This window comes from Schistocerca americana, chromosome 2, assembly GCF_021461395.2.
Source record: "Schistocerca americana isolate TAMUIC-IGC-003095 chromosome 2, iqSchAmer2.1, whole genome shotgun sequence".
Classification (NCBI taxonomy): domain Eukaryota; kingdom Metazoa; phylum Arthropoda; class Insecta; order Orthoptera; family Acrididae; genus Schistocerca; species Schistocerca americana.
The window spans coordinates 759,547,315-759,572,104 of NC_060120.1; the positions used below are offsets into that span (position 1 = coordinate 759,547,315).

Consider the following 24,790-nt stretch of genomic DNA (forward strand, 5'->3'; position numbering starts at 1 on the left):
CACGAAGCCTGGGTACAATCATGGTTCCGGAGGCAGCCACAAGCAGTTTTCCGTGAAGGCATTGACCTTCATATCTCATATGGGATAAATGTATTAACAGCTATGGTGATTGCCTTTGAAATAAGAACCGTTTATTTACTTTTTCCCAATCTGTCTTGTTTTTATTTGAGTGCCCCTTATAAAACTTAGATTCAGCTTGCCGGATACGTCTGTTGTTCTAGACAGCGACAGTAATTTCTAACTGTTGGTTAAACGCAAGAAAGATACAGCAAAAGACGCCCTTCGATGACCAAAATTAGTGTTAACCAGAACTGCGTCTCCATCTGAACAATGGTATGTTCTTGCTGAAACCAGCGAAAGCGTTTCTACTGTTAGCCGTTCTTGACAAGGGTAGATGGCAGCGAATCGTCAAAATCGATACTGAACTACTGATCAAGTATTAGTCTCCAACAATCTGCTGGATTCATTCTTTAGCTTGTAAGACATTATATAGCTTTTTCGTTTGAGAAATCCGAAACCTGGTATCATCCATGAAATAACTGTGAATGGAACGTTATCACTGTATTTTCCACACATAAAAATTTATTCATCCTGGATAATATTAGGGCTAATCTGCAGTATCTGAACTAGAGTTTCACTTGAGGCGCGTCCTAGACTTTTTTTTCTATGTAAAGCGCTCCAGCGATTGTATAAGAAATAAGTGTACGTAGACATCATCTTAAGATAACGGGATAGTGTGTTGGAGTGCCTCCCAAAGAATAGCTGTGCGTTTTAAAAGTGTTTCACATAGTTGAAGATTCTAATTATAGAACACGGGAATGTATGTAGCTGCACACATACCAACCAATAAAAACCCTAAAATAATCTAGAATATATATCATAATAATATAAATAAAATACAATAAATATAAACCATAAAAATATCATATAGATATCATAAATCACAAGAAAATCAGATAAAGTAATCTAGAATATATATCTTAACATCTACAACACATTTCTGCTCCGCAAGCTCACTTACGGTGTGTGGTGGAGGGAAATTTGTGTATCACTGTCACTTCCCTCTTGTCCTATTCCAGTGGAGAATTGTCCACGGGAAGAACAATTGCCCATAAGCCTCCGGGTTGAGCTCGAATCTACCAGATTTTACCTTCATGATTTTTTCGTGAGGTACACGAAATAGGAAGCAATACATAGACTGACTTCTAGGAATGCACCCTCACTGAATTTTAATAGTAAACCACGTAGTGATGCACGACGTAGATGTGACGAACATGTGCAGACAGACAAATGATTACAAGTGGCATTTGTTGCAGGATTCTCGAACATATTCTCAGTTCGAATATAATGAATTTCCTTGAGACAGAGAATTTGCTGTCCACGCATCAGCACGGCTTTAGAAAGCATCGCTCCTGCGAAACGCAACTCGCCCTTTTTTCACATGATATCTTGCGAACCATGGATGAAGGGTATCAGACGGACGCCATATTCCTTGACTTCCGGAAAGCGTTTGACTCGGTGCCCCACTGCAGACTGCTAACTAAGGTACGAGCATATGGGATTGGTTCCCAAATATGTGAGTGGCTCGAAGACTTCTTAAGTAATAGAACCCAGTACGTTGTCCTCGATGGTGAGTGTTCATCGGAGGTGAGGGTATCATCTGGAGTGCTCCAGGGAAGTGTGGTAGGTCCGCTGTTGTTTTCTATCTATACAAATAATCTTTTGGATAGGGTGGACAGGAATGTGCGGCTGTTTGCTGATGATGCTGTGGTGTACGGGAAGGTGTCGTCGTTGAGTGACTGTAGAAGGATACAAGATGACTTGCACAGGATTTGTGATTGATGTAAAGAATGGCAGCTAACTCGAAATATAGATAAATGTAAATTAATGCAGATGAATAGGAAAAAGAATCCCGTAATGTTTGAATACTCCATTAGTAGTGTAGCGCTTGACACAGTCACGCCGATTAAATATTTGGGCGTAACATTTCAGAGCGATATGAAGTGGGACAAGCATGTAATGGCAGTTGTGGAGAAGGCGGATAGTCGTCTTCGGTTCATTGGTAGAATTTTGGGAAGATGTGGTTCATCTGTAAAGGAGACCGCTTATACACTAATGCGACCTATTCTTGAGTACTGCTCCAGCATTTGGGATCCCTATCAGGTCAGATTGAGGGAGAACATAGAAGCAATTCAGAGGCGGGCTGCTAGATTTGTTACTGTTAGGTTTGATCATCACGCGAGTGTTACGGAAATGCTTCAGGAACTCGGGTGGGAGTCTCTAGAGGAAAGGAGGCGTTCTTTTTGTGAATCGGTACTGAGGAAATGTAGAGAACCAGCATTTGAGGCTGACTGCAGTACAATTTTACTGCCGCCAACTTATATTTCGCGGAAAGACCACAAAGATAAGATAAGAGAGATTAGGGCTCGAACAGAGGCATACGAGTACCCTCCGCCACGCACCGTATGGTGGATTGCGGAGTATGTATGTAGATGTAGATGTAGACAATTCCAGAAAAATTGGATGATTTATTCACGGAAAAAAGCTTCACTAGTTAAGCAAGTCAATAACGCGTTGGTCCACCTCTGCCCCTTATGCAAGCATATATTCGGCTTGGTACTGAATGTCCTACTGAGCGATATCATACGCAAGTCTGTCCAGCTGGCGTGTTAGATCGTCAAAATCTCGATCTGGTTGGAAGGTCCTGCCCATAATACTCGAAACATTCTCACTCGGGAGAGATCCAGCGACCTTGCTGGCCAAGGCAGGGATTGGCGAGCATGAAGACAAGCAGTAAAAACACTTGCCGTGCGCGTCCGGGCATTATCTTGCTGAAATCTAAGGCCAGCATGACTTGCCGAGAAGGGCAACAAAACTGGGCGTAGGATATCGTCGACGTACCGCTGTGCTGTATGGATGCAGCGGATGACAGCCAAACGGGTCCTGTTAGGGAGAGAAATGACACACCAGACCATCACTCCTGGCTGTCGGGCCGAATGGCGGGCGACAGTCTGGCTGGTATTCCACAGCTATCTGGGTCGTATCTGGTCATAGGGGCTCAGTTCGAAGCAGGATTCATCACTTACATCGATTCTACTCCAGTCAATGAGATTCCAGGTCGACGACGTGTGTGGAGACGTCTCAGACAGCAGTGCGATAGCAACCTGACTGTCGCCAACAGCCAAGAGTGATGGTCTCGTACACCATTTCATTTCACACCAGGAACCCTTTGGTTGTCATCCGCGGCACTCTTACAGCACAGCGATACGTCGACGATATTCTACACCCCGTTTTGTTGCCCTTCAAGACAGGCCATGCTGGGCTTACACTTCAGCAAGATAATGCCCGCCCGCACACAGCTTGTTTTCGAGCTTGTCAATCCCTACCTTGACCAGCAAGGTCAACGGATCTCTCATCAATTGAAAACGTTTGGAGTGTTATGGACAGGACCCTCCAAGCAGCCCGGCATTTTGATAACCTAACGCTCCAATTGGACAGAACTTGGCATCGATATACCTCAGGAGGAAATCAAACAGCTCTGTCAATAAATGTCTAGTCAAATAATTGCTTGCGAGAGGGCCATTTTTTTAAGAGTGCATATGAGAAAACCCAGTTCTAAGCAAAGAAGGGAAAGCAGAAAGGTGGAAGGAGTATATAGAGGGTCCATGCAAGGGCTATGTACTTGAGGAGAATATTATGGAAATGGAAGAGGATGTAGATGAAGATGAAATGGGAGATGTGATATTGCGTGAAGAGTTTGACAGAGCACTGAAAGACCTGAGTCAAAAATAAGACCCCCGGAGTAGACAACATTCCATTGGAACTACTGACAGCCTTGGGAGAGCCAGTCCTGGCAAAACTCTACCATCTGGTGAGCAAGATGTATGAGACAGGCGAAATACCCTCAGACTTCAAGAAGAATATAATAATTCCAATCCCAAAGAAAGCAGGTGTTGACAGATGTGAAAATTACCGAACTATCAGTTTAATAAGTCACAGCTGCAAAATACTAACACGAATTCTTTACAAGTGAATGGAAAAACTGATAGAAGCTGACCTCGGGCAAGATCAATTTGGATTCCGTAGAAATGTTGGAACGCGTGAGGCAATACTGACCATACGACTTATCTTAGAATAAAGATTAAGGAAAGGTAAATCTACGTTTCTAGTATTTGTAGACTTAGAGAAAGCTTTTGACGATCTTGACTGGAATACTCTCTTTCAAATTCTAAGGGTGGCAGGGGTAAAATACAGGGAGCGAAAGACTATTTACAATTTATACAGAAACCAGATGGCAGTTATAAGAGTCGAGGGGCATGAAAGGGAAGCAGTGGTTGGGAAGGGAGTGAGACAGGCTTGTAGCCTCTCGCCGATGTTATTCAATCTGTATATTGAGCAAGCACTAATGGAAACAAAAGAAAAATTTGGAGTAGGTATTAAAATCCATGGAGAAGAAATAAAAACTTTGAGGTTCGCCGATGACATTGTAATTCTGTCAGAGACAGCAAAGGACTTGGAAGAGCAGTTGAACGGAATGGACACTGTCTTGAAAGGAGGGTATAAGATGAACATCAACAAAAGCAAAACGAGAATAGTGGAATGTAGTCGAATTAAATCGGATGATGCTGCAGGAATTAGATTAGGAAATGAGACGCTTAAAGTAGTAAATGAGTTTTTCTACTTGTGGAGCAAAATAACTGATGATGGTCGAAGTAGAGAGGATATAAAATGTAGACTGCCAATGGCAAGGAAAGGGTTTCTGAAGAAGAGAAATTTGTTAACATCGAGTATAGATTTAAGTTTCAGGAAGTCGTTTCTGAAAGTATTTGTATGGAGTGTAGCCATGTATGGAAGTGAAACATGGACGATAAATAGTTTGGACAAGAAGAGAACAGAAGCTTTCGAAATGTGGTGCTACAGAAGAATTCTGAAGATTAGATGGGTAGATCACATAACTAATGTGGAGGTATTGAATAGAATTGGGGAGAAGAGGAGTTTGTGGCACAACTTGACAAGAAGAAGGGACCGGTTCGTAGGACATGTTCTGAGGCATCAATGTATCACAAATTTAGCATTGGAGGGCAGCGTGGAGGGTAAAAATCGTAGAGGGAGACCAAGAGATGAATACACTAAGCAGATTCAGAAGGATGTAGGTTGCAGTAAGTACTGGGAGATGAAGAAGCTTGCACAGGATAGAGGAGCACGGAGAGCTGCATCAAACCAGTCTCAGGACTGAAGACAACAACAACAACATGAGAAATGAGACATCCCATTTCACGAAGTTATTTATGTTTAATTTGTCTTCAAACGCCGTCCTCACTCGAAGAAAATTAACATGAAAGCATTAAAATATGGTGTATCTCATTCTGTTTATACATCCTGAAAATGAGTTTGAAAAATTGAAACTTCTATGAGGTGAATAAATAGAGTACTTGGAGGTGATGTTTCATTGTTCTTGTCAGTTGTGAACTGAGACCGGTTATGAAGCATTCTAGACAACAGCCGCCGCCAAGGTAGTTGCGCCATATGGTTGCGATGGCATTTAATGGCCGGAGTGCAGTGTGCGGTGCGCCCGCCGTCGGCTGTGAGCGCGAGCTGGGCAGGACAATGGCCGGCCGCCCACTCGTGCGCGGACGGACACGCCGGCCTTCGACACGGCCGTTCACCGCGCCGGGTAAACCTCCACCTGTTTGCGCTGCACGCATCCCATAACAGCTCCGGCAAACAGCGCGGCCGCCGCTCTGGTTACCACCTCCCCGAGAGATCAGCTGGCCGCGCCGCGCCACGCCACGCTGCACCAAACGCCGGGGCGCCGCCTGGCGAAAGCCGCCTCCTCTTCAGCACCGCTCTTCACGCTGGCCCCAGACACACAGCGGTCCGCTCTGTACAGTATTCCTCTAAAGCTCTCGCTATCGCAATTTTTTTTCCAAGTGGGTTTATCTCCGCAGCTGAGAGCGAAAGTTCCGGGTTCGGTTTTTGATTCTGCCAAAGACTTTCACTTGAAGAATGTGCAATGTTTACGAATCACTGATGCTGATTTCGATTTCTTCATCGACGTCTGAACGTAAATGACTGATATTTATTTATTTATTTTGACTCAATGGTCTTCTGACTGTTTCGATGCGGCCCGCCACGAATTCCTCTCCTGTACTAACGTCTTCATCTCAGAGTAGCACTCCGTCGGCCGGGGTGGCCGAGCGGTTCTCAGCGCTACAGTCTGGAACTGCGCGACCGCTGCGGTCGCAGGTTCGAATTCTGCCTCGGGGCATGAATGTGTGTGATGTCCTTAGGTTAGTTAGGTTTAAGTAGTTCTAAGTTCTAGGGGACTGATGACCTCAGAAGTTAAGTCCCATAATACTCAGAGCCATTTGAGCCATCAGAGTAGCAGTTGCAACCTACGTCCTCAATTGTATGCTTGATGTATGCCAGTCTCTGTCTTCTTCTACTATTTTTGCCCTCTAAAGCTCCGTTTATTATCATTATTATTCCGTGATGCCTCAACAGATATCCTACCATCCTGTCCCTTCTTCTCGTCAGTGTATTCCATATATTTCTTTCCTAATTGATTCTCCGGAGAACGATCTCATTCCTTACCTCTTCAGAACACCCAAATTTCAAATTCTTCTGTAGCATCGCATCTCAACTACATCGATACTCTTCTTTTCCGGCTTTCCCACAGTCCATGTTTCACTACGATAAATTGCTGTGCTCCAAACGTATGTTCTCAGAAATTTCTTCCTCAAACTTAAGGCCTATTATTGATTTTAGCAATCTTCTCTTTGCCAGGAATGCCCTTTTTGTCGATTTTATATCCTTCTTGCTCCGTCCACCATGGGTTATTTTGGTGCCTAAGAAGCAGAATTCCTTAACTTCATAATAATCATTATTTTTCAAAATCACAAGCAAAAAGAGTAAAATCATTCGAAGACTGACAGAACACAAACATCAGAAAAACATTAACTGTAGATATGTTGATTTCCTCCCAGTAAGTACTTTATTTACGTGTATCATGTAATCTTACGCATCATAAATGTAAAATGTACTTACATAATTAGAAACGTCATTTTAGCAATAAAAAACGTTCCAAATAATACGAGCGCACTCTGCTTGACTAAACGAAAGCATGAATTTAATAAACAATGAAAGGCAAAAAATGGTTGAAATGGCTCTGAGCACTATGGTATAACTGCTGAGGTCATCAGTCCCCTAGAACTTAGAACTACTTAAACCTAACTAACCTAAGGACATCACACACATCCATGCCCGAGGCAGGATTCGAACCTGCGACCGTAGCGGTGTCGCGGCTCCAGACTGCAGAGCCTAGAACCGCACGGCCACTTCGGCCGGCCAATGAAAGGCATGAGCCCACGATTATCTACAACAATAGCTAATGTTCTTGCCATAGCTCGATCAAAAATATTGTTCCTCCACCAGCAATTACATTTACCAAGTTGCAAAAGTATCGTTCTGCTGTCGTCATGACAGAAATATTCCCATTAAGATGAGGAAAAAATTATTCCCAGTGCTAACAAGTAGCCTATACCCCTGCCCGCTACATTAAAGGTCGATATCGTGTCTTTAAAATAGATGCTGCAATGTTTCAAACACTATAATGATAATATTGAAATACAGTTTTCTGAGCACCCCAAATTCGATATTCAACATATATCGATGATCATCGAATACCCGTAACAGGACTGTGACAATACTTCACTAACGTAGTGAAGTTGCATGAACTAAAAGCTGCCGAAATTAGAAGTAGCCGCTTCGCAATTAATAGTTGCACAAACGGTCTGCTTCTCAATGACGCTTTAGAATAGAAGTGAGGTAGCATAGAAGTTTCCAGACACTGATCGTTCAGTTTATTTAATATGTGGACCCTTATTTAGCCTATTTTCCGCCAGCTTCCTATCCTATACCTGTCTTCTCTTTGCTGTATATTACACGAGGGCGATTTTTTTTCAACCTCTGATCGGTCGCGAAATTAAAACCGCAACGAAAATCTGATGAAACTTTAGGCAGATGTGATACGCCGTGTCTCTAGTATACCTCTATATCGAGTCACGATGCACTTTTCAATTCTGAGCCTAGGAAGTAGCGTCTCCCGCCAAGTGTGAATTCCTTCTGAGGGATTTCGCCTGATTTCATGCAGCCCACAGGACTTAACTGTCACGCTTTCCCCTCTTCATGGCAACTCTCGGCCGCATAGTGCAGCTGCAGCTTTTTCGATGGGTAGTGTTTGATTACCAACCTTAGAGCCCGGACTTGGCCTCCTCTGATTCTCATCTCGCCGCTCACATGAACCGCTGGCTATGAGGACGGCATTTTGGCACAGAAAACGACCTGCAGATCAGCGCATGGACTTGGCGGAAATCATAGGCTGGTGCCTTCTTTGATGAGGGTGCTGGAAAGTTGGTACCGCGCTACGACAAATCACAACTCACCGCCCTGTAATTTACGGAAATTGCGCGGCCTGTGCGAAGCCTTCGAGTGCCACATATCTCCGGAAACCTATCAAAGACTTGTTGATTCCATGTGGCACAGAACTGCTGCTGCATTGCCTTTCAAAGGTGAACCAAGACGCTGTTAAACAGGTGTCCGTAATTCTTTTGCCAGTGTGTTTCAATAGGAATGCAAGTGTGCGAGTGTGAGATATTGGCAATGAAAAAAATTATTCGATTACAGAAGAATCAACAAAAGCTAATGGTGTCTCTGAAAGTGTAAATTAACGCAGCTCAGTACAAGCTCGTCCACTTTCATCTCCTGGCTACGGTTGTTAAGCCTGCCCGTAGTTTTCTGGTGAATTTCGGAGGTAAGCTCAGCTTGTATGTAAAAATTAGAGATTTCATGATGAGAGGTTTCGTTTACAAAGCCTGTAGCACACCGCTTGTTCAAGTAGATGCCGCGATTGCTGGCGGCGGACAACAAATGGGGGCGGCTTTCTATATCGAAGCTGTTTTTGGAGCAACTTAAGAAAGCTAAGAAGAATTCACATGAAATTGTTACCACTAATAATACCCAATTCCATCATTATGCCCGGTAAACAAACCAAAAATCAAAACAATGGGTTGCTTCCCATGAATCTGCTCATAGAAGGCGAAGATAGAAACCACTTTTTGAGGCGCCAAGGGCGTCATAGACGTATTTACAAAAAGGGGAAAACAAGGACTAGACATATACAACTTTATAATGTGGGCAGCCACAGCCATTGACATTCATAGTAAATTTAACTTGAATATAACCGCAAACAGCTTTTAATTGCTGGTTTATTCTCGACCGGTTTCGGTATAGTAAAGCAGCATCTTCAAGTATAATAGTGCCACAGAGTCCAACCTTATGAAGACGGGAAGTAGTCAGCAAATAATAACAGGCAGAGCGTTGGGGCGAAGAGTGCAGGGGATGAGGCACAAAAACTAGTAAGAAACGAGAACGATCTCATATAATAAGGGACCCCTTTTATTAGGCAAATCCTGTAGCTGCTTGTCGCGAGGGTTTTCCTTTATCAATTATCTGACGTTCATCCTCGGTGCCTCATCCCCTGCACTATGAGCCCCAGTGCTCTGACGGATATTATTTGTTGAATTCTTCCCCTCTTCACGGGGATGGATCCTGGACTACGAACGTTGGGGGCGTCTCCATGTGCTAATCTATGTGACATTACTAGGAACCTGAAGATGTTGCATTAAGACAGTAAAACAGGTTGTGAATAAGTCATCCATTAACAACTATTTGCGGTTTTATTTAAGTTCAATTTTTACCATGACGACTAGACAATACTAAAGTGCGATATTGGACAACTTCAGCAAGAAACTGAAGGGATCGCGGCGTCGTTTGAGGAAGAAGGAAGTGCTGTTTACCATGTAAACGTACCAGCACATTCATCTAGAGATTTATTATTCTTATTACCTGACCTTCAGGATGAGTACACAATTTACCCATTGACAATCACAATTTTTAGTCTTCAACAAGGACTCTCTTTAGGCATCAACAATTACGAAAATGGGAGTATATTTAAACACAGAAATGAACGAATTACACTGAAGTAACTACGATTATTACATAAGATTTCTTCACTATTTAACAAAAATGAAAAAACGTTTTAATTTCTAAACAGAAACGTAATAATTACATTTTTTCTACAAAAAAGATTTACAAACAGGTTTGTAAAGTCACTGCTGTCTGAAGTAAAAGTTATGTTATAATTAGCCAATAAAATGGTGACTGCACTTTTCCTGTAATCCTATGGCCAAATTTTAAAATTCCTAACTGAAATAAATGCCTTATCATTCTTTATTATAAGACAAATAACATTTGTCGAGAATGGTACCCGAAGTTTTCTAAATTCTTGTAGCAGTTCTTGTCTACGTTGCTGGAACATGGAACAAGCGAAGATTAAATGATTAATATCTCCAACCTCTGAATTGATGCACTCACAAATGGTTCAAATGGCTCTGAGCACTATGGGACTCAACTTCTGAGGTCATTAGTCCCCTAGAACTTAGAACTAGTTAAACCTAACTAACCTAAAGACATCACAAACATCCATGCCCGAGGCAGGATTCGAACCTGCGACCGTAGCGGTCTTGCGGTTCCAGACTGCAGCGCCTTTAACCGCACGGCCACTTCGGCCGGCCACTCACAAATGTCTGACTTCCTTAGTTACAAGCGATACAAATGAGCAGCGAAGCTACCAGTGTGAATCTCACCAGAGCGATTATATAGATAGCTCTGCGGTATACAGACATTTTATGAGACCAAGGTAAGTGAATTACGCGTGCCAACGGTAGCGCACGCTACACCCTCCCATCAGGCGGCATGTACCACAAGTGGATCACGCTCGACTCTACTAATCGTGCTACCAGCAATACACTAACGCATGATGCATTACATATCAGCCAGCCGCAACGAATAGCTCTGAATACAATTTTGTGCGATCCTTCAACGAGTGAGCTTTCTGAACAAATGAGATATCATATACACTCCTGGAAATGGAAAAAAGAACACATTGACACCGGTGTGTCAGACACACCATACTTGCTCCGGACACTGCGAGAGGGCTGTACGAGCAATGATCACACGCACGGCACAGCGGACACACCAGGAACCGCGGTGTTGGCCGTCGAATGGCGCTAGCTGCGCAGCATTTGTGCACCGCCGCCGTCAATGTCAGCCAGTTTGCCGTGGCATACGGAGCTCCATCGCAGTCTTTAACACTGGTAGCATGCCGCGACAGCGTGGACGTGAACCATATGTGCAGTTGACGGACTTTGAGCGAGGGCGTATAGTGGGCATGCGGGAGGCCGGGTGGACATACCGCCGAATTGCTCAACACGTGGGGCGTGAGGTCTCCACAGTACATCGATGTTGTCGCCAGTGGTCGGCGGAAGGTGCACGTGCCCGTCGACCTGGGACCGGACCGCAGCGACGCACGTATGCACGCCAAGACCGTAGGATCCTACGCAGTGCCGTAGGGGACCGCACCGCCACTTCCCAGCAAATTAGGGACACTGTAGCTCCTGGGGTATCGGCGAGGACCATTCGCAACCGTCTCCATGAAGCTGGGCTACGGTCCCGCACACCGTTAGGCCGTCTTCCACTCACGCCCCAACATCGTGCAGCCCGCCTGCAGTGGTGTCGCGACAGGCGTGAATGGAGGGACGAATGGAGACGTGTCGTCTTCAGCGATGAGAGTCGCTTCTGCCTTGGTGCCAATGATGGTCGTATGCGTGTTTGGCGCCGTGCAGGTGAGCGCCACAATCAGGACTGCATACGACCGAGGCACACAGGGCCAACACCCGGCATCATGGTGTGGGGAGCGATCTCCTACACTGGCCGTACACCACTGGTGATCGTCGAGGGGACACTGAATAGCGCACGGTACATCCAAACCGTCATCGAACCCATCGTTCTACCATTCCTAGACCGGCAAGGGAACTTGCTGTTCCAACAGGACAATGCACGTCCGCATGTATCCCGTGCCACCCAACGTGCTCTAGAAGGTGTAAGTCAACTACCCTGGCCAGCAAGATCTCCGGATATATCCCCCATTGAGCATGTTTGGGACTGGATGAAGCGTCGTCTCACGCGGTCTGCACGTCCAGCACGACCGCTGGTCCAACTGAGGCGCCAGGTGGAAATGGCATGGCAAGCCGTTCCACAGGACTACATCCAGCATCTCTACGATCGTCTCCATGGGAGAATAGCAGCCTGCATTGCTGCGAAAGGTGGATATACACTGTACTAGTGCCGACATTGTGCATGCTCTGTTCCCTGTGTCTATGTGCCTGTGGTTCTGTCAGTGTGATCATGTGATGTATCTGACCCCAGGAATGTGTCAATAAAGTTTCCCCTTCCTGGGACAATGAATTCACGGTGTTCTTATTTCAATTTCCAGGAGTGTAATTTGAGATTGATGTAGTGTAAAATCATAAATCATTTCTTGTGTTCTCTCGCAAATTTAAGAATAAAAGGTCAATATATTACATTCTCCCAGTGAAATGTGCTATAATTTTTCCCAACCAACTGTTTCTACTCCACATCAGGGCTCTCTCTCTCTCTCTCTCTCTCTCTCTCTCTCTCTCCCCAGATTCACTGCCCCCCGTCCCCTGATATCTAGGCCCTGCCCGTCCAACAAGCCTTTTCTTTCTTTCCATCCCTCCAAATACCCACCCTATCGCGTACCCTGTTTCTACAAGTACTGCCCCTCCCCAACGGCTTGCAAACTTATACCTACGATCATCCAAACTATCTCCCCGTAGCTGCTGAACCCATCGCAAGTCCATCAGTTCTGTAGTGGAAGTGCAGTACTTAATTTTAACGAAAGTTGCCGTTCCATTTTTACTTTAAAGTTTTAAATGTCCTTTTTTTTATCTTTACCTATCAGACTATTTATTTATTTATTGTAACTTTCGATGAAGGAAACCACTCTGTGTATTTGTAATCATTTCTACAGCGTAATTTAAAATGCTTTTAAAATTTTGCATCCATAAATATGTTTTGTATTTTCTCATTAATTTTTGTAAATGCTCTAAGCTGAAGAGCAGGATATTGTACCGCTGGCAACCCGCCCCACGCTCACATGGGGCGAGGAAGATGAAGTAACAATAAATAAAGAAAAAAATGAATGCGTGCGCTGCCCCACAGCGAGAAACAGAATTCGCAGCGCTGCCGTGAACTTGTCAAACACATCCGTAATACTTTCCTTTATTCACACTTGATGTTTCCCATTCCTCTTTCCACTGGGACATGACTTCCAGTTTCCTTGATGTAAAAAGTCAGTGGGTGATAATTGGACATCAAAGTAAGCTGCGAATATAGCAGCTTCCTTCATCTGGAGTTACAGCCGCAATAGTGCAAGAACAGCGTTACGAATTGCTGCTGGATCCTGTAATCTTACCCTCCCGCACATCACCATTAAAGTTCTATGTCTCTGCAAAAAAAGTTTAGAAAGCTTCGAGACGCGTAAGATACACAAATGAAAAATATTCTACTTATATTCATTATCTCGCTGTTGTTGTTGGCTCCAGCTCTTGTTGTGTCTATGGGTACATTCTTGAGGCTGTAATTTTGATTTGACGGGTTGCTGAAGACGAAATAACCGATGAAAATTTGCCTGTTGCTATGAATATCTTTTTATTTTATCCCATTCTTCTATACCACACTGACCTAGCAAGCTCCATTTTCACACCACAAATTACATTTTAGAGACACACTCATCACAGGCATGACCACTAGTACTTAACATTCTTAGGTATTCACAATATTTCAAAGAGTTTACAAAGCAAAAGAGTTTACAAACTTTCTCGACAAAAAAAAATTTTTACTAAATTATATAATTACCTTATAAATTAATCCAAACGTAAATTTAATAATTAGCGTTAGTTCGTGCAATTGATAATATGAATTTTAAGTATGTCTGAAATTTCGTAATTTCAATTATTTTTAAAAGAAGAGTAATTTTTGCCGTATACCCGCCAGGATAGCCGAGAGCGCTAACGCACTGCTTCCTGGACTCGGGTGGCGCGCCGGCCCCGGATCGAATCCGCCCGGCGGATTAACGACGACGGCCGGTGTGCCAAGTACCGTGGATGTGGTTTTTAGGCGGTTTTCCACACCCTACTAGGTGAATACCTGGCTGGTCCCCACGTCCCGCCTCAGTTGCTCGACTCGCAGACATTTGAAACACATTCACACGATTTCCACAAGACGCACACAGCTGGGGTACACTAATTCCGTCCCGGGAGGTATGGGGTGGCGGCAGGAAGGTATCCGGCCACTCCTTCAAATTAACCATGCCAAATCCGTACTTAACCCTGCCGACCCTGCCCCAATGCGGGTTACAGGCAGTAGCAAAAGAAGAAAGTAATTTTAACCGTACGTACCGAGGGTAACAAATAAATTTTTTTGTACATTTCAGCCCGCAACATAAAGCATCGTATACAAAATCATAAGAAGTTCATTCAGCTAGACAGTTGATATAATGTTCACCTATATAAAAATCGATAGTTTACATGGTATCGGTTATTTCTATAAAAATGGTAATTTTAGAAGAGGGTGGCCCATTATAAGCCCAACTCCTCCTTTATTCGCCCGACATGCAACCGTGCGATTTCTTCTTCGATTCAAACGCGAAGCGCGAAGAACTATTTCGCAAGTAAAAAAAAAAAAAACCCTCAGACGAAGAGATCATCACATTTTAGAGAGTTTGACACTCCTATTTTCTGCCCGGGGGGGGGGGGGGCAGGGGGAAGTGGAGGGGAAGGGGGTGTTAAACAGTGAACGAAGCACTGGGGAATAGCGACATCGCTAAAGCAATATTTCTTTTTAAATTTAAATGCCATTTGCCGGCCGGGGTGGCCGACCGGTTCTAGGCGCTACAGTCTGGAACCGCGCGACCGCTACGGTCGCAGGTTCGAATCCTGCCACGGGCATGGATGTGTGTGATGTCCTTAGGTTAGTTAGGTTTAAGTAGTTCTAAGTTCTAGGGGACTGGCTCAGAGCCATTTTTTTTAATGTCGTTTTCATTCCTAGCATTGGCATGTACTGAACCACCCTCGTACCTGCCGCGTTGATGGCAACACAGGAGTGCCAGTGGATGCTGCGGACGCGACGGAAAGCTCCGTTAAGCCACGTGGGCGAGCGTGAGTGTCACGACCCAGGCGCAGGCTGGTGGGCCAGTAAAAAGAGGAGCGGCGGCCGGGCCGCGGCGAGGTGTGAAGCAGGCGCACGCCAAACAAAGGCTTGGCCGCTGGCCCCAGAGCCAGTCCACATGTCACAGCCAAGTCGCAAGTGCTACGCGTCACGAGTGGTTTTTGGGCGACAGTCAACTTCGTGCATGTCGTTAGAATGATGTCAGGGCTGTCTTGCATTTGTTGCACACCAAAATTGTAAGCAAGTGAGGAATAAGATTTTGTTGAAACCTCCTGGAACGACGCTAAGTGGAGCACGCTAGTCGACTACGCAACAATGGCGTGACCAATGACAACACGCGGAAGAGCAGGAACACAAACAATTCGTTGTTTCCAAATGTGTCCCAGACTTAATGACCGTGCACTACAAGGAGTGGCACAGTGGTCCTCTCCTCCTGACAATGTCAGGAAACCATTATTTGGAATATTTAAACAAGTGATGTAAAGTAGTAAAAATGTGATTTTATTGTTCGGATGGGCGTTATTGTTTTCACTGTACTTTGCGCTTTTTACGCATACACATACAGACAATTCAAAAATAAATGCTAATTAGTTTCACACACTGCAAAAAGTAAGTACCATACTCACACATGTTGAGAAGTGAATTTTGTACTGCATGGTATGTAAAAAAAAGTCAACAAGAATGTTTCTAAATAAACTTATATAAAATCACAGTCTGTTTTTACGCTCATATTAAATAAATTTTAGGTCATAAATGCATATTTCACTGTTTTTCTGTTATTAAAATCTGGACCCTAACAATATATACTGAGAAGGAGTTGTCAGAAAAACAAGTTTCTCCAAGATGTGTAGATCCTATCTCCACATTTCTGTTTTCTGAAAGTTATTTCCCAGTAAATGTTTCTCCAAATACACTAGTTTGTTTTCATTCTTAAATCATTTCAGCATTAATCAGTGTGCTACAAACGCAGCTTATTTAATGTGCTTCATTAATTCAAGGCTGTGGGCTTTCCAATTATGCCTTTGATCTGTTGTAAGGCGAAAAACCTTGTATTATCTGCGGAAAAGACAGTATTTGAAGTTCGCTGTCAGGCCACTCGGAGCGCTACTGTCGTTCTTTGTTTTCGTAGCGTAATACGCGTCTGGCAGTTCTTATAATTGACAGCTACCGTGTCCATGCCAACTCGTCTCCAGCAGTTCGTCGTGTTTGGAACAGCCAGAGGCAGCAAGGCGTCCCCCCCCCCCCCTTTCCCCCGCCTTCCGCCGTAGTCCCGAGCCGAGTAGGCAGCACGGACAGCGCAAGCGCCCCACACTGGAGGGGCCGCTCATCTACATAATGAGCGTCTGTTTATTATCCCACAGCCAGCGAGTGGACCTGCCCGGCTGCGCTTTTATTGGTCCATTAAAGCCCCCAGCGCTGTTTGGAGAAGCCGGGCCCGCTAGGTACGCGCCTAATAGCCCGGGCCTATACATTCCCCCGCGACACTCTGTTACTGCAGTGTCTCCCCCGCCGGCCTCCTTTAGCCAGTCGTATCGCACATTCCTGACACAAGTAACGCACAGAGACTCTGTATCTGGCTACAGAATTTGCCAGCAGTGTTTCTCAAAATACCAAAGGCGTTTCTACTTTTGTCTGGAGAGCTAGCGCAGTCGCATTACAGGTTGGTTGGTTGGTTTGGGGAAGGCGACCAGACAGCGAGGTCATCGGGCTCGCATTACAGAAAATGGCTCTTTGAAGTAACAGTCGAAGCCATTTTAACACACTCATGCTGTAACATCACGAGGAAAAAAGAATGAGAGGAAGGAGGTAGTTGCCTTCCTGAAGGCTCCATTCCGCTATTCTTCTGAAATCGTTTATGAAAACGATACATAACCTAAATCTGCTTGACCTGACTTGGACTTGAAGCCCAGTCCTCTCTAATATAATCCACTTTCTCTGTATTATAAGAGATCTTACTTATTTTGGTAAAAGATTGTAATAAAAAATTGAAAACAGTACTCATTTCACAACATAATATTCATTGAGCTTAATTCATTTCATATAGCGAGATTCCTATTGTTGAATTCCCTTAGAAAAAATTGTTTCGGACTCTGTTCAATACTTACAACACGAATAATCTCTTCAACATTTTGCGGCCCTGTCAGCAACTGTATAAATATTAATTTTAATTTTAATAACCAACAGCCTCAGTTGCACCGTTTACCCAGAATTTACCTAGGTTTCAGTCGGGATAACCCAACCATCTTCAGAATAACAGTAACTACCGCTTGTCCATAGTGGACATTGTCAAGCTAAAACTGCAGTTCCAGTACGGCACTCGTGGCTGCCGCATCGCGGTCGCGAAGTGGGGCCGAGGCAGTTTCAGATAAGTTTTTACACTCTGACGATAATTTATGGATTTGTAGTTTTAGCTTGACGATGTCCACTATGGACAAACGGTAGTTACTGTTATTCTGAAGAAGGTTGGGTTATCCCGACTGAAACCTAGGTAAATTCTGGGTAAACGGTGCAACTGAGGCTGTTGGTTATTAAAATTAAAATTAACAAATAACCTCTTCATTCGACGAAAATGTCTTTCTCCAATCCATTTTTGAGCTTAGGAAACACAAATGACCGCACGAGACAAAGACGCACCATACGAAGAGCTGGGAGGTACTAAGAAACTCCTTTCGTCCACTTATCATCGCAATGATCGATATTCGGATGTTTAAAAGCAAACGAGGTAGTGTTGAGTAATAAGAGTTATTCACTGCTTAATCATTCTGAAATAGTAAATTGTGATGATATCCTGTGAATTTCAAAACTACAGTGCGATCCTCGGACGTAGCTAAAGTTTTGTCTCTGGAATGTAATGGTGGAGCCATGTTTCGTCTATTCACATAATAATGCTGTTTTTTTAATGCCTTTCCCTGAGAACTTTTTTATGGAGTCAAGAAACCTGGCTTATAATTTCATTCGGAAAACTGAAATACCCATTTCTATGAGATTCATAACGTCTCGCAGTTACGAATATTAGCGCACTCGTCGTTCATCACCATGTGGTGAGATGATTTCTTCAGTAGAAACTGGAATCTGATGTTCGAGGCGTACCAAATATGCAATTCTCGTATGATGCATGTATTAATTTAATTATTAATAAACAGAATGCTGCTGTCGGTCCCCATGAACTTCCCCGTGGACTTCAATATCGCAGATAAAAGCTTTTATCACTACAAAATATTAGATTTTACCATCTCTATGGAAAGGGGCCCCAGATCACTTGAGGCAGCTTCCAACAAGCAACTATCGATGTTTGAATCAACAGTTTCAGTTCTTACGATTATCAACAGCCATGACATTCAGTAAATTTTCGCACTACTTCGTTGATGTTTACGAGAACTTTCGATAACCGGCCGGTGTGACCGAGCGGTTCTAGGCGCTTCAGTCCGGAACAGCGCGATCGTTACGGTCGCAGGTTCGAATCCTGCCTCGGACATGGATGTGTGTGATGTCGTTAGGTTAGTTAGGTTTAAGTAGTTCTACGTCTAGGGGACTGATGACCTCAGATGTTAAGTCCCATAGTGCTCAAAGCCATTTGAACCATTTTTGAAGTTTCGATCCGACGCTGCACAGAGATCACGGAATCCAGGCAGCTGGAGCGTACAAACAACACAACCGGTCTCCTACCAGCTGCTCTAACGGTCTGGTAACGAAATAATTCAGAAAATTAATCTAAATAAAACTGATCCGTACTTAAAGGAAATTGCTCTGTTGCAGTTTATTCGATGCGCTAATCCCCAATTCTAATTTTTGTATGACGATGGAGTATTTCTCTACGCTCCTCGTAGTTACGTTAAGTAACTAATTTCATCCTTGCTCTCAAGTTCCCACTGGTTTAATATTCTTCATCTCTTCTCATATATAGGTGAGTGATATCGCTTTCCGAAATTTAGATGACTATATGTAATGGAGTTCACCAGTACATGCCGCAGGAGAATGCGGTAATCAGTTGGCTTATTTTTTTTATTTTCACAGTAAAGAACAAAAAATTAACTGGCAGTGTGAATACCATCTTCTCGTGATCACGTCGGCTAAAAGATCGCTTGCCGTCTCTGTGAGGGTGTGCCTGAAGTGAAATGGGGAGACCAGGTTGTCGTGATTCTCATTAATTCCACATGAAACATTTAACAAATAATCTTGCATGAATATGTTGGAACATAACTATCGCAAATACGTTCAGATATTCAAATGTGAACATTTACTTTTCAGTGCTTAGCTGGAAAACATAGCTGTGTTACCAACAGTAGTTTATAGCACTAATGTGGAAAGAGTCTTTATGTTGCATCTGACGATATTACTGCGACACAAGTGCGGATTGTACTGCTCACAAAGACAGGAATTCAAAAATGTGCTGTTCGTTTCTTGTAATTTCAATAGCATCCTTCGAAATATTTTCTACAGTTACACATAATCATCTCAATACCAGGTGACTGCACTTGTTAACAAATCCATTATTCTCTCTGGAGACTACGCAGTCTTACGCACACCAGAAACGCTACCCAGTGTCTTCAGGTGTACCTGTTATGATTCGTACAAAACGTTGTAGTAGGGGCACAGCACTGATGAAATACATTTTTCTCGTGAGATTCGCCACACTGATGAACCAGCAGCATAACGTTACGACATGCGAGTAAATGATCAAATGAAATGTAGCTGCACTTTGACAATATTGTCACAGAAGGAGCTGAGTATCACTGTGGTGTAATGGATATGATAATAAACGGTTGCGTCGAAAGTCGTGAATTCAAAACTCACCTGGACTGTACAATTTTTAATTTCTACATTCGATTCGAGTACATTTTAGAAGTATCCACAAATGACAAGAATCATTGTACTGGAATGTTCTGTAGCTGTATATCTACTGTATGTGTTCTGACCAGAGGCAGTTCGCTCCGCGCTCTTGTATGTGCAAGTGCTGAATAAACCTTCGTTAAGTCAAGTTAGTGTTCGTCATTCACGTACTTACACCTTCCTCTACGTGACATTATTTCTGTTCACATTAAGTAGAATTCGGCAGATTCACTATTCTTATGGAAGAAATATCTTCACACATCTTATTCTGAGAGACCTGTGTACGGCAGGGACGCCGAAATGGGCTTCAAAGATCTCTAAAAATATCAGTGTAGTTCTGTACGACTTCGCCAACTTACTGCTTAGTTTAACCAGCCTATAGCGTACAGACGAGCAAGGGAAACAACGCCCATTGTTTCTCTATGGTCACGGAGGTCATCGTAAATTAGGCCTATCGTGTGCCCTCGTGTCGGTGTCAATAGCTGAGGTTAATTTGCTTAATTCCGTTTCAGTCTAATTCTTCGATGGTTAATGGCTTCGCTGTCAACTGTTTGTTAAATTCTAATAAAAAACAATTTCTGTCCCTTCCTCCATCAGTCTAAGAAAAACAATCCGTACTATAGAACGTCGATGCCCGCATGTGAGGAAAAGGTTAAGTGTTTGACCCCGTTGGATCTCGTTTGAAGCACACACAAAAAGTAGGGCTACTGGCTTCTAACAAGATCAATTATATGAACGTCAGCGAGGAGAAGGAAGTTTTTTGAGGGGAGAGTGCCGGGAGGGCAGGGTGGGGGAAACACCTCGCTGAAATAAAGTTGAAAGAACACTACCAGTGTTTTCCGTGTATTATTGAAAATAGGTGTGACAGGTTTTTTCCACACTTACTACTGTAAGCAATGGCGAAATTACCGTGATGTCCGTAGTATTTTCCTGTATGCATAGTCATTTTAGGTGACGTGTTTTTTAGTCCTTCACCATGTCGCTGACAATAAACAAATGTACTGCTTCTAGAGAAGACTTTTGTTTCATGATACGTGATCAGTCGGTCCAGACGTTTGTTAATACGCTCAGATGCACTAGGGTGTGACAGTCCTAGTGTTGCTTTTTACAGAATATCGAGCGATGCGATGGATTTCCGGCATTAATTTTTTAAACGTATTTCATTCCTCTCCGCACTGTCATTTATATTTACTATCTCCGATGCCATGCTGAGTAGTAGCGGGGGAGAGGGGGGGGGGGGGAGAAGGGAGTTATTTAGCTCTGAATTGGGAGGTTATTCGTAGGATTTATGGGGGACGGCTGCAAAAGTCTGAGATTAAAGTTGTGTCCCAGGTCGTTAACACGCAATACGCCCGAAGCTACTTTTGCATAACGATGACTCTCTGTCCAAGGTAACATGCTGCACATTCGGGACGGTTCAATCCCGCGTCCGGCCATCCTGATTTAGATTTTCCGTGATTTCCCTAAATCACTCCAGGCAAATGCCGGGATGGTTCCTCTGAAAGGGCACGGCCGACTTCCTTCCCCATCCTTCCCTAATCCGATGAGACCGATGACCACGCTGTCTGGTCTCCTTCCCCAAAAACAACCAACCAACATGCTGCGCCATCTCTACCAAGAAATCCTTAAACCCAGTCACACATTTTGTCTGACACTTCATATGACTGTACTATCGTTGATAAGCGCTGATTCGGTACCGAGTCAAATGATTTTCTGGCGCGAAGAAATACTGCCTCTATCTGTCATGCCCCCATAGCTCCCAAGACATGGGATGAGAAATCTGCGAGTTGAGTTTCGCATGATCGATGTTCACGGAATACTTGCTGGTTGGAACGGAGCAAGTCATTCTGTTCGAGGTACTTCATTAAGTTTGAGCTCAGAATACGTTCTAAGATCCTGCAATAGCTGGATGCCAGTGATGCTAGTTTTGTGAGTTACTTCTGCTACTACATGATCCGATCATATTAATGTGATCGCCGTCTATGTTCGACGTCAACCTGCAATACCCACTCACAGACGGTAGGTGGCAACACTAGCAGTGGAGGGTATCTAAAGCGTGTCGCGGAGGCGCGGAAAAACAGTGCAGTCGTTGTCGTAATGCGGAAACAGAGCGATTTATCTGATTTCCAAAAGGGTGTGATCATTGGCCTTCGGACCAAAAGTGGAAGCGTTTCCGAAACGGCTAAGTTTGTAAACTGTTCGCGTGCCGCCGTGATTAAAGTGTACCGTACATAGCAAATTGGCGCTAGGCAACCGTGGTGCACCACGGACCGTAGCTGACAGGCGTTAACGACGGGGTCAGCCGCTGTGGCCGAGCGGTTTTAGGCGCTTCAGTCTGGAACCGCGCTGCTACTACGGTCGTAGGTTCGAATCCTGCCTAGGGCATGGATGTGTGTGATGTCCTTAGGTTAGTTAGGTTTAAGTAGTTATAAGTCTAGAAGACTGATGACAGATGTTAAAAAAGTCCCATAGTGCTTAGAGCCACTCTTTTTGTTAACGACGCCTGCGGAGATGTCTACGGGCGATTGGACGTGCAACTGTCGAGCAACTGGCAGCCCAAATGAGCCACTGGGCTACCAACAGTGCCTCCTCAACGTCCGTTCAGCGAACGTTGCTGCACATAGGTCTCTGCAGCAGGCACCCAGTTCATCATTCACGCTGACTGCAGTTCATCGGCGACCAAGGCTGGAATTTGCACGCCACTACTGGGACTGGACGTCCATTGCGTTGCGACAGGTGGCTTTTCAGATGAATCACATTTTACGCTCCATCGGACAGGTGGTCGTTGGCGTGTACGACGTGAAACGTCTGAAAGCAAAGGCCCGGTAACAATCGTCGGAAGGGTGCAGCCTGGAGGAGGGAGCGTTATGGTCTGCGAAAATGTTTTTGTGGCATTCCCTGTATGACGTCGTCAATCTAGAAGGCACACTGGACCTAACCTACTCGTGGCATTTTCCCTTGGCACGATTGCATCTATCAGCACGACATTGAAATATGTCGCAGTGTATGTCCGTGCACCAGGGTGATGGTTCAAATGGCTCTAAGCACTATTGGACTTAACATGTGAGGTCATCAGTCCCCTAGACTACTTAAACCTAACAAACCTAAGGACATCACACACATCCATGCCCGAGGCAGGACTCGATTCAAATGGCTCTGAGCACTATGGGACTTGACTTCTGAGGCCATCAGTCCCCTCGAACGTAGCACTACTTAAACCAACTAACCTAAGGACATCACACACATCCATGCCCGAGGCAGGATTCGAACCTGCGACCGCAGCGTTCGCGCAGTTCCAGACTGTAGCGCCTAGAACCGCTCGGCCACCCAGGCCGGCGCAGGATTCGAACTTGCGACAGTAGCAGCAGGGCTGTTCCGGACTGAAGCTCCTAGAACCGCTAGGCCACAGCGGTCGGTGCACCAGGATGAGTTTACCGTACTCCCCTGGCCGCTAAACCCCCCAGCTTCAAACCCAACCAAGAATCTGTGGGACCATCTCGGTGGAGCTGTTCGCGGCACTAGTGCTCAGTCGAGAAATCTAGCGCAGCTGGCCATGGCACTGCAGTTGCCATGGCTCCACATCCCTGTCGGTACCTCATTGACATTCCATCTGTACGTCTCACAGTTGGCCGCCCTGCAAAAGGCAGTTATTCAGGCTTTTGACAGGTGACTGGACAGTATATCTTGTAGAGGGGTCTGGACCGCGCTTTCTTCCAACCAGTAGCCACTTTGTTCGAGCGATCGACAGTGTTTGTGTTGGAGCATTAAAGGGTTACGGAGGCAGGGCCTATAAAACAAGCGATTGGGTGTCGGGCTGTGCGTGCCGTGTGGGACGGCCGCATTCCTGGGCGGACAGGGTCCCGGGCCGGGCTCAAATCTGTAGGCGGCCGCGGGTCAAGTGGCTGCCACTGGCGCTGCCGCTGGCGACGGCTTCATCTGCCTGCTGCTGCTGCTGCCGCTGCTGCCGCTGCCCGCCGGCTGTGGACGTGATTTGTGGCTGTCACGGACCAGCGCCCCGCTCCGCCCTGCTCGCATTGACCGCCGGATGCTGGCTCTGCTTCTGCCACGTCTCCGCCCACGTGCGCCCGCGCCCTGCTCTGTATTAAGAACCGTTACGTGACCGCACGCTTGTCCGTCCGCTGTTTACAATGGGCTATCGATTGCCCTCTGCAACAGTCAGCCGACACATCCAGCCTTGAAAGAAAGAAATTTATTCGCAGTTGCGAAAGTGTATAGATCTCAGCTGTACAACGACAGTGAAAATTTGTGCCGGACAAGGACTTAAAACAGGATTTCTCCCTTATCACGAACGGTCGTCTTAACCACTTCGCCTATCCGAGCACGCCTACATCTAAATCTACATGATTACTCTGCAATCCACAATTAAGTGTCTGTCAGGGATTTCATAGAAGCACCTTCAAGCTGTTTCTCTACCGTTCCAGTCTCGAACAGCGCGCGAGAAAAACGGATGGTTACGGGGATATTGTACCTGAAATTCACTGAAATTTGACATTTCCTGTTTTCTACTCCATAATGTGATTTGGACTTTCCTGAACATTTTGGTACATAATACATTAAAACCAGACAATTGTGAGACCTTCAAATAATGTTTTGAATGTTGACGTCTGACTCAATTTTCGCGGCTACACATATACTGCCAGAGTTCAGCAGTCATATCTTGGAACTACACAGTCTAGAAGGCTGTGAATTGCTTTGTTTTGTGCCTACTGCTGCGTCTCAGAAGTTGGGATTACGAATAAACAAAACAGTCTTTTGTTTCTGATACTAGTTTTCGTTGAAAGTAGTGTGA

The 24,790-nt window shown here is 44.8% G+C and overlaps 1 non-coding gene across 1 annotated transcript; it reads right to left on the minus strand.

The window, feature by feature from the left end:
* Positions 1–23,229: 23,229 nt before the first annotated feature.
* On the minus strand, positions 23,230–23,313 carry Trnas-gga. Its single transcript is given in 2 exon segments — positions 23,230–23,264; positions 23,274–23,313. It is a non-coding gene; the product is annotated as a tRNA-Ser (tRNA).
* Between the last annotated feature and the right edge of the window lie 1,477 nt (positions 23,314–24,790).